The sequence below is a fragment of the Nipponia nippon genome, unplaced genomic scaffold, assembly GCF_047370975.1.
Source record: "Nipponia nippon isolate SJK-2023a ecotype South Korea unplaced genomic scaffold, ASM4737097v1 scaffold_3, whole genome shotgun sequence".
Classification (NCBI taxonomy): Eukaryota; Metazoa; Chordata; class Aves; order Pelecaniformes; family Threskiornithidae; genus Nipponia; species Nipponia nippon.
The window spans coordinates 70,958,617-70,973,130 of NW_028262347.1; the positions used below are offsets into that span (position 1 = coordinate 70,958,617).

At 44.0% G+C, this 14,514-nt stretch overlaps 1 protein-coding gene across 4 annotated transcripts in view; it reads right to left on the reverse strand.

Annotated features, from left to right (window-relative positions):
• The window catches only part of EPS8 (EGFR pathway substrate 8, signaling adaptor), a 138,283-nt gene extending 124,214 nt beyond the window's left edge, over positions 1-14,069 (reverse strand). For 2 of the 4 annotated variants that reach the window (XM_087764951.1, XM_087764948.1), the window contains exon 1: positions 12,334-12,485. The gene's annotated coding sequence lies outside the window, so the exon portion shown is untranslated. Of the gene's footprint in view, positions 1-12,333; positions 12,486-12,938; positions 13,065-13,486 lie in introns of those variants that run through there. The other 2 variants (XM_087764949.1, XM_087764950.1) reach the window with 2 other exon arrangements.
• Positions 14,070-14,514: the final 445 nt, after the last annotated feature.

A 14,514-nucleotide genomic window follows, 5' to 3' on the forward strand; every position in this document is an offset into this window, starting at 1 on the left:
GCAAATCTTGTTCAATAGCAGCCATAAGGGAGACACGGGCATGGAGCAAAAGCGTTATTGCTGGCATTACTGGGAGTACTAGCACAGCACGCATCTGGACATCCCAGTTGCTGTACAACATCATCTCCATGGTCTAGGAGGTAGGAAGGCCCCGAGTCTCGCAAATGTTAAGATGAACCTATACAAGAACCTCCCCAGCACGTCCATGGATTTCTCCCACAGGGTAACATAGCCTTTAACTCTTAGAAACTGTTTTGCAACCAAGTGTCTCAGTCTGCCATGTGAACCAAAACCGATTATGCAGAGAAGTATATAGTGGTTCAGAAAGTGACCTGAGTTTATACAGTGAAGCATGAAGAAAAAGAAGTACAGACTCTAGGATTATCTGCTTTTAGCCTATGAGGTTTTGGGCGAAAAGGTCTATATGCAGAGGAGGAAAACTGTACTGCATTTGCTATGTGCCAAAAATACATATAAACACAAACAACAGTATCTAGAGGGTGGCACCACACAATTCAAACACAGAACCACTAAAAATTCACTAATGAACTTAGTGAAAAATGCCAGTGTTTGCCAGAGGCAGGCAGTTTAAATTATTGTGTCTATCATGGACAGAGAGGAAGGACAAGAAATCTTGTTTTATATTTTTCTACCAGAAATAAAGACAGAAACTCTCTTCTTTCATGCACTCTGGAGGTCAAACTAGATGATGTCATGATCCCTTGTGGCTTTAAACAGGTTTTATAGATTATCTGACTTAAAAATAGACACAGTGTTTAAATAATAAAATTCTCTTGAAATTGAGTGCCTAGTACAACAAGCCTCCAGTCACTGGCTAAGAGCTGGAGGAGCTATGACCATACAAATATTTGTAATAAGCCAAAGGGAAAATCTTATGTAGATATTCTGAAATTGAAATTTTATCCCACTGAGTTTATCCACCTGAAAAGCAAACAGTATGTACTATCTTCTACATGGCTCCTTTAGCTAGGTACCGATCTCCAGAAAGGTGTGCAGACGGAGGATGTGTCTACGGTGCAACCACCATACCCAGGTTTGGGTACTGGACCCAGTCTAGTTGTGGCAGCAAGGACGTCTGTCCTCAGCCAAGAAGCATGGAGTCCACCATGTCCCATTGAACTGCAGCCTGTTTCTGGTACTGGGAGAGTACAATTAAAATTGGCTTGGATACACCTGCACTGTCCTGACGTCTCTGCCGTAGGCACTCCTCTGATAACTTAATTCAAAGCCTGTTACCATACAATAATTGCCAGAGGTCACGCCGTCATGGTTCAGAAGAGAACCTGCATTCATTAAGTGAACCAATATATGTGTTGCCTTTTTGTTCCCTTTTCAAGTCCAAGGCCAAAGGAGGAAGTACAGGAGAGATGTGTTGTCATCTCATCAGTGGAGTTGCTTTTTGTCAGCTACACCATTGTTTAACTTGTCACAAGCACAAGCAAAACAATACCACACAGCAAACTTCACCAACTTGTATGAACAGCCTGGAAGTCCTCTGGAAACCACTTAATTTCGTGAGCCAGTGAGTACATGAACAATAGGAATCAGATTACTTTGCTCATATGTTTTGGCAACAGCAATTTCGTTTTATTTATTATGATAATTCATAAAGCATCATCAAATACAGTGTAGAATCTCTTATAAAAATAATTACAGTTTAGTAGTGCAAGATCTCATTGAAGCACACCATTAATTCCTTGACAGTTAGGGAATGAGCCAAATACTTTGTGCAAATGAAGGATTAGCAAGGTTTCAACACACACATTTCCTTGCACTTAAAATGTGCAAGGAGCAAACCTTATTAAAACAGCATTTCATATTATACTTCAAAATGATGGCCCCTTAGGCAGATTTTCTGTACTTCAAAAGATAGCTATTATACTACTATATGTTACATTCTAGGATAACAGAAAAAGAAATTCCTATCAAATTGCTGTACTGCTGTATGCACGGAGCGTACAATAGTTGCTCTTTCCTACAGCCCTCAAGAAAACCCAGACTTTTATTCAAAATGAGGTGTCATCAGTCTCACACAATAAAGAGAGAACAGCTTTAATACAACACTATGAATTGTCTTCCACTTTGCTACTGAAAATATTTTGAGTGGCTAAAGCAACGTTTTCTTAACCTGCCATCCAGCATTTGGGACATTTCCATACAGACCTCAGGGTTATATTGCCTACCTCTGTGTGTTTAAACTGTGTCTATTTCTATGCAGGAGGACTTTGTGGTTATATGCTTTATGGTGGCTTTTAAAACAGGATTTCCCTAAAATTAAAAAATAAAAAAAGAAGGCTGGTGCCTTTTCTTCTTGCTGTTTCAAAATGTTCAAAGTTGTCTGAAAACTTGCTTGCGCATAATCATAAAGGACTGAATCAGTTCCCTGCTTTGCATCATTTCTGGTTTAGAAGTCCGTGCAGTGCAGTGCAGTCCTATGAAATCATGCTGCCCATGATCCAGATTCGTGCCGTGTCTCTAACACATTAACTGATTCATGTCTTCATAATTAGAACTGATCCAGAAGCTATTAGGAAACATCCCTAGCAATTTAAATAAGCATTATACTAGATATTAAGATACTATTAGAAACAGATCGCTTGTTATAGGCAATTTGACAGCCTGATTAGTAAACTAGAACCCCCTAAAAATCACCAGAAATATCTAACAAAAATATTCAAATAGAGATCGCATAACGAGCAATTAAGAACGCTGAAAGAGCTCACAGAAGGTTGTGTTCTTCCAAGCTTTTCCATCTTATCTCAGATGTTTACAGTAAAAAGAACAGAGATGTTTTCTTCAAAGTACAACAGTCCTCTCCAACATTCCAGCAGCACAATATTCTTCTTATAATGTGACCAAGTAACCCTCTTGAATCCTCAGGAGACGTTAGCAAAATAATTGTTCCCCCTCAGTGTTTCTTTGTTATTACTTTATTTTTTTTCACCCTTACTACTTCAGGCAGAAATGACTTGGAGATGTTATCATCAATTTACCAAAACAGAATTCCCCTGCATTTATTTTCTTTTAGGTTAAAGTTTTACAATTAAATTGTACATTAGAGCTAAATCTAATGATTTTCTACCTGGCTAAAACTGATTGGCCCACTAAGTCTTCAGTTTAATTTCCCCCTGCCCTCTCATTTTGCTAACTAGAAGAGAAATGAATCTACCTTCAAGCCCGTTGGAATCAATCTTCTTTTCTCTTTCTCACAATTTATAAGTCAGAGGCTTAAAAAGTGTTCATATCCTCTTTTAACAAGCTGGTTATGCGAGATAAGTGCAAGAACATTAATAAAAATAGCTCAGCATTAAGTCATGGATGTTTTACAAAAGTAGACCTAAAAAAAATCCTGAAGGCTAATTGTGATTTATACCACATCTCTTTTCCTATACTACCAATTATCAATCATCTCTAAAAGATCCCTTCTTTTTCATGCCAATGTCACAAATGCAACTGCTGCCAGCTCCTTCCTAATCAGGTGAGACACTGCACAGCACAGACCACCCCTCAGATAGCCCTGCGACTTGTAAACGCTGGCATACTGCAGAAAAGGTTTTATTCTTTCCCAGTTATGGACTTGTACTTTTTTTTTTTTTTTTTAAAGTGAAGTCCTTCACAAAGATTTCATAGCTGGAAGCATAACTTCTCTCATCTCAACTCTCTCACACATTGTACCTCAGTATGGTCTGCACCATCATTTTTACCACCACCCTCAATGTCTCCAGTGTTCACGAAAACTATAGCTAGAACAACAATAATACAACCACCAGCACTGAAACTTTTATTACTGCAATTACAACAAGACAGCTGGTGGTAATAATAATAGTACTTAGCATTTATATGGTGCCTTATATCTTCAAAAGGCTATATAACCATTTGCTAATTAAGCCTCACAGAAATCCTGAGAGATGGATACATTTTCTGGTTTATAAATAGGAAAACTGAGGCAAAGAGACAAAACAGCTGTCTCCAAAATCGAGATCTTTAGATGATTTCAAATAAGGGAATGGAGATCTCTTTGGACAATAAGAACTTCTAAAGTTATAAAAGTACAGCTTAAAATACTCAATGAAGCCGGTGGGACATAAACTCTTATGCTCTGTGCATCTGCCCCCTCCAAAAAAGTCAGTAAACACTTTCCCCGGGAAGATTTAGTTCACTGCTGCCCGCTGCTCTCAGCTACTCACCACTGTGGAGCACATAACACTGGGCTGCACAGGCCAGTAGGACCATCTCATCCACCAAACCCTCAACCTGGAAGTCCAAGGCCCTCTGAAGAAGTCAAACCATTGATAAACTGCACAAAACTGCAACTTCAGTCAGTCACCACCAAGACTGGGCCTCAACAGCAACTTGCTTCTCCTCCAGGGCTGTATTCTGCTCTGTCATTATTTAAGAAACATATGAACACTTCTTTTTCTTGCATGTCAACATTTAGCTTTAACATAAAAAGTGAGAAAAATTGTAAATTCTAAGTAGAAAAGAATAAATGCCACCACGTATTGAAGGCACTTCAGAGAATATCTCACATTCATATTCAGTAAGACATTGATTGAACAGCCTTTTTTTGTGTGCATTAGACACCTCATTCACATAGAGTATGTGTAGGCATTTGTTTTCTCTAACACCTCCTATTCAGGTCTTGAGCTCTAGAACTACTTGAAGTGAGCTTAAAATTACTGCCTAGACAAAATACGCAGCATTAAACCTTTAGAGAAGACATTACTTTTAAAGCCCTATCCCACAAAGACTTCACTACCCATGTAATTTTACATACGAACTGTCCCACTGAGATCAATGGATCGAAATGAACATGAGCCAGCAGTGTGCTCAGGTGGCCAAGAGAGCCAGTGGCATCCTGGCTTGTATCAGGAATAGTGTGGCCAGCAGGACCAGGGAGGTGATCGTGCCCCTGTACTCGGCACTGGTGAGGCCGCACCTCGAGTACTGTGTTCAGTTTTGGGCCCCTCACTACAAGAAGGACATCGAGGTGCTGGAGCGTGTCCAAAGAAAGGCAACAAAGTTGGTGAAGGGTCTAGAGCACAAGTCTTACAAGGAGCAGCTGAGGGAGCTGGGGTTGTTTAGTTTGGAGAAGAGGAGGCTGAGGGGAGACCTTATTGCTCTCTACAACTACCTGAAAGGAGGTTGTAGTGAGGTGGGGGTCAGTCTCTTCTCACAAGTAACAAGCGATAGGACGAGAGGAAATGGCCTCAAGCTGCGCCAGGGGAAGTTTAGGTTGGATATTAGAAGAAACTTCTTCACTGAAAGGGCAGGCACTGGCACAGGCTGCCCAGGGAAGTGGTTGAGTCCCCATCTCTGGAGGTATTTAAAAGACGGGTAGACACAGTGCTTGAGGACATGGTTTAGTGGTGGACTTGGCAGTGTTAGGTTAACGGTTGGACTTGATGATCTCAAGGGTCTTTTCCAACCTTAACGATTCTATGATTCTATGAAATCATTTCAGAAGACACTGGAATAAATACTAATGACACAGAAAGAAAAAGTTGATTTGTGAGAAAGGAAAAAACTTTACTGCATGAAGTGCATTCTGCAAAGCTGGCAATAGACCACTATGCACAACCGAAGAGTGAAGTAAAACAAAAAGAGAAGGGGAAACTTAGGCGATAAATAAAGGAGTAAGAAATAAAACAGGAGATTAAAGTTATATCAAGACTCAAGAGCAGGATGGACCAGAATATGGAAGACAGTGGAGAAACATGGCTCAGGCAAGTGGAGAAGGAAGGAAAACATTAAGAGCCAACCCAGGGGCCAGGTTGAGCAGAGAGAAGAACTGAGACCAAAGCTGACGGCAAGGCTCAAAATGTAGCAGTGCTTTAGCACAGGAGCAGCCACGAGAAGGGAAACAGTGACTGCAAGAGAGAAATTGTTTGTTTCTCAGCAGTGGTAGGACATTTGTCACACAAGGGTGATTTACCTAATGGACACCAAGGTACAAAGTCCAGATTCCTCACTCTGTCCTGCCCTCTGTACGTGAGATAGCACTAAGAGGCTAATTACCAGTTAGCCTGGATTTATTAGCCATAACAAAGTTTACAGCTAAAATAGGAACAGACTCCACCCTTCTACCTCCCAGCCCTCTGCTCTCACCCCTGGACAATTCTTTATCCCTAAATACAGGAAGAGAAGGAAACAGAAGAGATGAAACATTATACTAAGGTTGCAAGAGCATGGGAAGAACTGCAAAGCAATAAATAATGCTAGAAGTGGAGAAGAGAATAAGTAATTCCACTTTGGGAAAAGCAAGCCTGAGACGACATTGAAGTGAAAGAAGAAGAAAAATGTGTATTTAAATACACAGCCTGCCACCAAATTCTGAATGTGAAACATAGATGTATATTTATATCTCCAACTGAAGGCAGTATAATGCACTCACTGCCTTCTCAAGACATGTTGTGCAAAGCTGTACGTTACTTTAGACGCACATCTATAAATGGCTGACTTTTCCATGCCATTTTTTAAATGGCACAGAAGATCATCAAGCTGAATTTTATTACAACTTGATATCACAAACTGCTCATGACGTATCTCAATTTCATTGCATAATCCTTGCTATATCATTGTCATATGCACTCAGTTACAGTGAAGAACTCGGCACACGAGATGAATGTCTCACTCTTTGTACAAAGGTCTCACATTCACATGCTCTGAGTAATAGAGCTGCACATTTCAAATATTTTTATGATGTACACTGGGATTCCCAAAGGCACTGAACTCTTACCAAATCCCTGTATCAACCAGATACCTAACTCCCTGAAACACCAAGTGTTAAATCCCTTATGGATTAGAGAAAGAAAGCTTTCTCAAGGCTAATTACTCCAAATTATACTTTACACTGGAAACAAAGAGATCTTTGACTCAGGAAATAGAGAAGACGACACCTCAGACACACTGTGGAAGCAAGCAAAAAGAGCAGTGGCATCGGAAGAAGGAAGAGCACATCAGAACGCAGAGCAGAGTCCTCAGTCTTCATGAAAGGAGCATTCAGAGGGCTGAATTAGCATTAAGTCCTCTCAACCATCTCAGAATGAAAGAAAGTGCTCATTAACCGAAGTTCACATTTCAGGTGAAAGACAAATCACTAGGAGCATTAAGCAAACAAATCGCAGCAACGTCAAATTCTACCTAAAGTTAAAACACTGATAAAATTGGTATAATCTTGTATCTCACCAGGCATCTGCAAGTACTGAAGAGCAAATGGACTTCTGTGATCTCATATATTTCTCATGTTTTTTAGATCAAGTTTTATGCAGCTGATTTGGGGGGTATGTTAAATATTGCTTCCCTTTCCTAATGGGTCTGGACCTATACAAATGAACAGCCAAAGGGTACTGCTAACATCTGACTTTCAGCTTCTCTTTGCACTTAAGCCAATTTCTGGAAGGTGAGGGAGTACTGATGGGAGAAGCAGCAAGCCTAGTGTCTGCTTTTCTACTTGGTCAAATCTTTAAAAATGCTTTTACATGCAGGAGAAGAAATCAAAGTAATACACACAAATCCCCATGAGTCATCCCTTTATTTTCCAGTTACAAACATTCCTGAGCTACAGACATTAAGGCTCGCAGCGATACTCTTGCACTAGGTTAAGTCTGAAGCATCCAGCAGCTACAGCAAATTCCAGCCCCCTGCCACAAGAACCAGCTATGGCAGCTTCACAATTAAGTCAGCCGAATACAGCTCCTCTGTGCTCATGGAAGGCTTGAAAGAAGTCAGATGTTCCCTTACCTGCAGTAGTAATCTATAAAATCCCAAAAATCCATCAACAGTAACATTTGGGATTATTAAAAGATAAATCCTCTATCTCGTGTAAAACCAACACATTCTTGAAAGGAAAAAAAAAAGTTATCTGTACAAAGCCTACTTTAAGTTACTGAACATCCATAATACCTACTCTCACTCAACAGATACCATTCTTGAAATGGTGAGTTTTTTCTAAATATTCTGTTGAAGTACTCTAAGGTTTCACAGTATTAGAGGACAACGGATTCATCATTTCACAACCCAGGGTTTTATAGCAGGCTTTCGGATTTTTTCTCTGTAGTTTTACAGAGAACATAGCAATCCATGGTTGGTCAAAATGCCAACTTGAGTGAAGCTTTAAGAACAAATGCAAGTAAAATCCCCTGTCACACTGTCAGTAATGAAGATCCCTGTTAGGCATCAGAAAACTACACAACAGAAAACCCCACAGAAATGGATAACTTAAGGAAAGATGTATAAATTCCACAGAAAACGCTAACCCTGCACCGTTGAAGCTAGAGACATCTGCTTTGTCTATCCAGAATGTATAAGGTTGCTGAAGTCTATTCAGAAAAAGACAAAGGTAATAAATGCAAAGAAAGTAATTTGTAATTTGTTGTTTCCGCTTTAGAGCTCAATCCTGTGGAGATTCACAGCATGAGTAACTTTAATTACCTAGACAGTAGCATAGAGAAGGAAGGGAAGAAAGGACTGGAAATGTTCAATTAGTAGCATTCAAGGCCCTGAGTTGGCTAATATTTACAAATTTTACTAAAACTGACATTACAGAATACAAGCAAAGGCATGTGTTAGTGATTACGGGCTCATGGTCACAGCTCAAAACAAAAACAGGTCCTCAAAAGCTAATGCTAACAACGTTTTCATTTGTAACTGATTCATTTTTTTATCCCCCAGTGTCCATGACATGCAATTAAAAACAAGAAACAAACAAACAAAATCCCTCCCCACAAAACAGATGTAAAGGTCATTTCTTCCCACACCACCGTGGTCTTTCGAAGAAGGCTGTGACTAACCTCGCCAGGCAACAAGCAGAATTATGTAGGATCTCCAAGTATCAAATGCTATCAAAGACACCTTGTCTTACCTTTCCGTTCCAGTGAATGAGAAGCTCTGCTTTGGAAACAGTTATGCAAATGCCCTTCTACACACACCAAATAGTCTCACTGACTTAGACAAAACTTTAAATGACTTTATACCTAAGTTCCTCTATGGGCACAACAGGGAGAAACCCAGCAGTCACTCAGGACTGCAGTAACAGCTGAAGTTCCCAGCAAAACGTAAAATTCAGGTGACAGCAATCATCTAACTTGAGATCTAGGGTGGGAAACTGAAATTCCTAGGTATCAGGGTTAAATCAAGATCTGTACGAAGCTGTGAGAAAAATCGGTGTGTTGGATGAATAAATCGATGGATGAATCAGAATCTAACTCTGCAGTTGAGATAAAATGGCAACAGTTACAGCTCTCCCTGAAAGCAAGAATTCTAGTTTCTGGTAATGCAAAGCATTTAATATTGGAAAAACAAGAGAACTAGCACTGAAAACAAGAAATTGGCCTCTTAGTCCTTTTTTTTTTTTTTCTCCAGCGTGAAAATTCAATATATGTAACTGCACTGTTAGTTTAGTTACCGATGGTATGTTCAGTGACTTACAGTTTTAGCGGGTATTGTGTAAGTATGGCCCTACTATGAGCAAAAAGGGTGTTTCAGGCATCATGCTGCTCTCTGTACCACAAAACAAACACTGTGGCTTCAAAATCAGTTAAAAGTCATCTAGTCACAAGCTGTTGATTAGCCTCCCTGGGAACCCAGCTCAGAACTAGAACAACAAAAACTCTGAATCCCTATGGACAAAGGGGACACGGAACCAGATGCTGTTAAGCGAGAAAGCAAGAAGAAATCCTGGTTTCAAAGGCAATGTGAGAAACAGACCTACCCACGTGCAGAAGCCACACACACAAGCAAAGCACCTTTCCAGTTCTCTTTGAATGGAAATACTAGGATTGGTCCACGCACACTGTACCGTAAGTGACACGGCTCTGAGGTGTTAAATGTCTTTTCTTTCCAGCCACCAGCCCCGCAGCAGAGAGAGAAGAGTCTGGAGGGGTCACAGACCAAAGGGCTCCAGTTTTCTGTCGGGCACAGCTGAAAGCTGCGTCTTCAAGAACATCTCGTACTTTTGACCAGTCATTCACCGTTCGAGAAGACAGAGTGATGCAGGAATTGTAATTGGGAGTGTAAGAGCAACAAGTGCTAGACATTGCAATCAAAGTTAGCAAGCACTTTATTAGTGCAGTCTTCATTGTGTGGACTTGAAGTCTTCTGTTATCTCACTGCAGGAGCTGAAGAGAAAAGTTCTCATATATTTAATCTATTGCGACCCTCAGGGCACCAATTATTCAACTTCAGATGTTTAGATTTTAATAAGCTTTCACCCACAGGGGGAAAAAAAAAATGCAGCAGTTAATGTGACTGATTTGCCATTTACAGCTACACTATGGACAGAAATAAAATCAATCATATTTCATGAATTTAGTTGTTGCCAAGTGCAAAACTTCTGTATTTTTTTCCATCTGTGCATTTCACAGCAGAAGTAAGTACCTTTAGGTCGATCTTGCCCTCTCTATTATCACTACATATAACCTGGCACCTAATCACTATTGGGTGTTGCTGCCTGTGGGGTGTTGCCTCCCTCCAATTACATCTAATGGGATGCTTTGGCTGCTTTCAGAAACATTCATTCTGAGCGTAACTCAGAAGGCATAACTCAATACTGCGGCCATTATGAGTATGTGACAATACACGCCAGTCGGACAATTAAAGTCCAAAGCCACTGATACTTCCACAGCCTCCCCCAGTAAAAGCAAGCAGCAGCCCCAGCCTGCTTCTGTGGAGCCTTGAGCACAGTATCTCGTTACCTGGCAATACCTGTACACTAATAACGCTACACTCACTGTGAACTGTGAATCAAGATAAGATATGCTGCGTCTCCCTTACACCTTGGAAGCCCTGTAAGGTCTCTGCAGTCCCCACAGCTCACTGAGAAGAGACAACAGACCCATTTCAGGCCCAGCCTAGGAGAGGACCACTTCTCAGAGGCCACAGGCTGCAGCATTTCCACGGGTACTCCATGGAAAGGAGACTAGTCACACAATGCTGATTCAGTATTTCCAGTTGCTAACAACAAAAATGGACATTTTTATGTTCTCCCATATAAGCAATTTTTGTAGCTGACATATAGACATTGCACAATCACAAATGAGAAGAAAGATGGTCAACAGGAAGGGAGGAGGACCACATTTTTGATGATGGAGAGGAAGAATTAAAATATGGTCTACACTGCAAAGACACACGAGATCCGTCATTTAGTTAATATTTCAGAAGACACAAAACAGAGCAGTAATACTTTTATCTTCAGTACTTCACTTTAAATAAAGCAGACTCCACCAAAGGTCATACTGCTCCATGTCTATAACTCTGGGGGATACAAGACGCACAAGCCAAGGCAAAGCACAGGTTTTGGGTGGGAGGGTTGGTTCCCAAACAACATCCTCAAGAAAAAACTTGTTCCACCCTTCTTCTGTTGGCTGCTACTAGCTGGCTTGAAACTGGGGTTTAGTGGAAGCTGCAACGCCTCACTTTTCATGGACACAACGCAGACCTACTGAGGTTACAGGGGGCAGGAGCACCTTAGATCATGCCACAAACCTGTTTTCCACTCAGTGTCCAGGTCATCCTTCGTGCACTGGCGTGATGCGTAAGGGAGCACATGTCATGGTGGTGAGAGGGGTAGAAAGAGGAAGAACACCAGGGAAAGTCAGCAGAGAAAGGGAAAGGGCTGAACAGCAGAGGAGAAGGAAGACAGCCGGGCAGAGCACCAAAGAAACACGGGCATGCAACAGGGTTATCCCACCCGAAAGCTGCCCTTTGCCAGCCACCAGCAATAGACGCCACCTCTGGAAAAGCCAGCTTAACCGCCGGGGAAAAAACGCCACAATAAGGAGAGAAAGCCAGGTCACCTGGTAGAAGGTGAGGCGGGAGGAGGCGGGGGACACGGACGCTGCCCTTCCCGGGCGGGGATCCTCGCCCGGCCCCCGGGGCCGCGGCGCGCAGCCGGTGGAGCGCGGCGGGCAAGGTGCGAGCAGGTGTGGCGGCGGCGGTTCGCGTTACCGCAAGGGGGGAGAAAAATATCCGTACACCTATACATACACACGTACGCACACGGAGAGCTATGGGTATAGAAAGCCACGGCGGCGGGGCAGGCTGCAGCGGCAGCCGCCGTCCCCAGCCGCGGCGGCAGAGCGGCGCACAGCCCGGGGGGCCCGGGAGGGAGTTTTCCAGCGGCCCCTGCCCGAGCGGAGGGCGGCGGCAGCGCCCGCCCAGCCCGCGCCGGCGGGACCGGGGGGAGGCCGGGGTTAATGCCCCGCAGCTCTCCATGTTACGAAGCCGGGCGCTTGCCCGGGCGGTTTTTAGGGTGGCAGAACAAAACAAGGGGGCTCGGCGACCGGGGGAAATCCCGCCCGGCCAGCCCCTTACCTTCCCGGGCGTCCTCCTCCCGCGGGTGTAGGGCTCCGCACAGCTCCCGCGGCGGGGGGCGGCGGCGGCCGCAGGGCTCCGCGGGGGGCGGCCGGGGCTCCCCGCCGCCGCCGCCGGGCTCCGGGCAGGGGCGGGCGCGGGGTCTCCGCTCCGCGCCGCCAACAAAGTGCCGGAGCGGCGCGGGGAGGGCGCCGGCCAGCGGGAGCAGCGGCCGAGCGCAGCGGAGCGGAGCTCCCTCTGCCGGCCCGCCGCCCCGCCCCGGCCCGGCCCCGGCCCCGCCGCCCCAGCTCCAGCCCGCGGCCGGGGCGGGCCCGCGGCGGGGCAGCGCGGAGCCCCGCGGAGCCCCCGCGCCGGCGGTGCTGCCGCCCGGCGCCATGCGGGCTCTGCGCGCTGCCGGGGCCGCCTCGCCTCGCCTCCCGCTCCCTGTTGCGCTTTACAGGGCACTCGCGAAATGCCGCGGTACTGAGAGCAGCTCCCCGGAGCTGGGCTGAAATATGGGAGTTAGTTCAAAGTGATCGTAAGCGTCCCCGTCCCGTCCCCCGTGCCCCCGCAAAAAAAAAAAAAAAAAAAAAAAAAGAAGAAAAAAAGCCACACACAAAACCTACCAAGACTCCAAAGCAAAATCCTTGCCCGAAGAAGTAGGTGTATCTAAACCACCTTTGGAATGAGTCAGCTACGAGAACAAAAGTCTCCCGTCCTCACTCGAAATCCCGGATGAAATCTCCCAGCTGTTTATGCTGTTTCCATCTGGCATCACATTCCTCCTGACCCTGACAACTTACACGTGGCTTTCACTCAGCACAGGGGAATAGTCCCACGCACGTATACTATTGCCCTGCTTACAGGTAGCCAAAGTCCTGACGCTACGCTGTTGCCACGGTCGTGATTTCTATAATAAGCCACTTCCACTCCTAGAATTGGGCTGTTCCCTGAGAATCTCAGTTTTCACTGATTTCACTTTCAAATAAGTTTTTGTCTTTTGTCACTCCAGGGAAAACCTAGAAAACACAAATTTTTCAATAGCATCAGACAATGAAAAGAACGCCCCTTCAGGTGGTATAGGAGAGCTATATAGGAGAGCTAATCTGATTTTTGAGGTTCCGTTCGTGATTTTTGATAGGATTGAATTGCCAATCCTGAAAGAGTTACAAACCTGCTTAATTATGTTCCTGAGTCTCCTTCCAGGCTTCACCAAGATTCCCTGTGAAGGTCAAAATCAGATCTAGTCCAAACACATAGCCATTTCCAGGATTGAACCACAGTTATCCAAACATAGCAACAGGTCCTTTATGCTGCAAAGTTTCTGTGATTCCAGGCCCTCCTCAAGAAACCCACAGAGGAAAAGTATAAACTAACGAAAGAGCAGCTGCTTGCTGAAATTTCCACTCAGTTCCAAGAAATGAGACTTGGCAGGTCCTTGCTTTTTATAACACTCCGTGACTCATTTGCAGAGGCAGGTGAAGTCAGAGCCATCACTGCCAGAGTCCTGCCCCTGATGGCTTCTCCAGGAAGGACACAGATTTTCCCAAACACTTTTTAAAAAAGAAAGCTACTGTTTGCAGTGGTTCGGTCACTGAATCTCTTCTAAAGTGATGCTAGTCCATGCTTGACCTCGTGTTTTGCAGCAAATCTTCCCGAGAATAAGGTCTGAGCTCTGCAAATTGTGTTATTTTGTCAGGTTCCTGGGCAGGTTCAGAGCAGAAGGCAGTGGGGAGCAGGTGGGGATGAGGCTCACTGCCGGCACCTGTGAATCAGAGAGGAGAGAGTAACCGGAGCTTGCAGATCAGGCAGGGAGAGGTGGGGCCTCACTCCACCGTTGCTTAGGAGTTCACCTTAACCTTGCTTCAAAAAAAAAAAAAAAAAAAAAAAGGAATGCAAGAGAAAAAGAAAAGCAGTTCAGCCAACTTCCCCTTCCTGACTCTGAACTGGCAAAGCTCCTTGTCACACTGCATCTTCTTCTAATGGTTCTGTCGCTGCTACTTTTTCAGGTCTGGAGGGTCCTCCATGGAACAGGAAAGTGTAAAAAAATCTTGTGAAATAATGAGAGGGAGGGGAGGGCGTCGAGTCCACTTTTATGTACCTAAACAAGCAGTGAATTGTGCAGATACCATACACTTATCTTGTTAACGGAAGTTTGTTTCCAACAAACCTTCAAACCTTAAAGAATCAGATTATGGAGAA